The following is a 322-nucleotide window of genomic DNA, read 5'->3' as shown; positions in this document are numbered from 1 at the left end:
TCACAGCGCTTCAGACTACAAAGCTCCTAAGCACCGGTCGCTGTGATTGGTGGTGTCCAATCGAGCCGTGATCAATCGGGATTACCCCTGACGTCACAGGGTGAAAGGAATGACATCACAAGGGAGGGAAGGAGGAGGTGACGTCACAGGGTGAGGAGATGGTGTCACAGAGGGAGAGGGGTGACGTCGTGAGAGGAGAATTATAGGGTGTGTGAGGATAACGTCGCGGGAAATTCGCGCGGGAAGAGGAGACAATTACGGGGGGCCCGCGGAGGCGTGATATACCGTCATCGCGGCGCATTATCGGATAACGCGGGGTCAG

Source organism: Trachymyrmex cornetzi, unplaced genomic scaffold, assembly GCF_001594075.2.
Source record: "Trachymyrmex cornetzi isolate Tcor2-1 unplaced genomic scaffold, Tcor1.1 scaffold1969, whole genome shotgun sequence".
In the NCBI taxonomy this organism is placed as follows: Eukaryota; Metazoa; Arthropoda; class Insecta; order Hymenoptera; family Formicidae; genus Trachymyrmex; species Trachymyrmex cornetzi.
The sequence above is the reverse complement of the archived record's forward strand: the minus strand, read 5'-3'. Positions refer to the sequence as shown.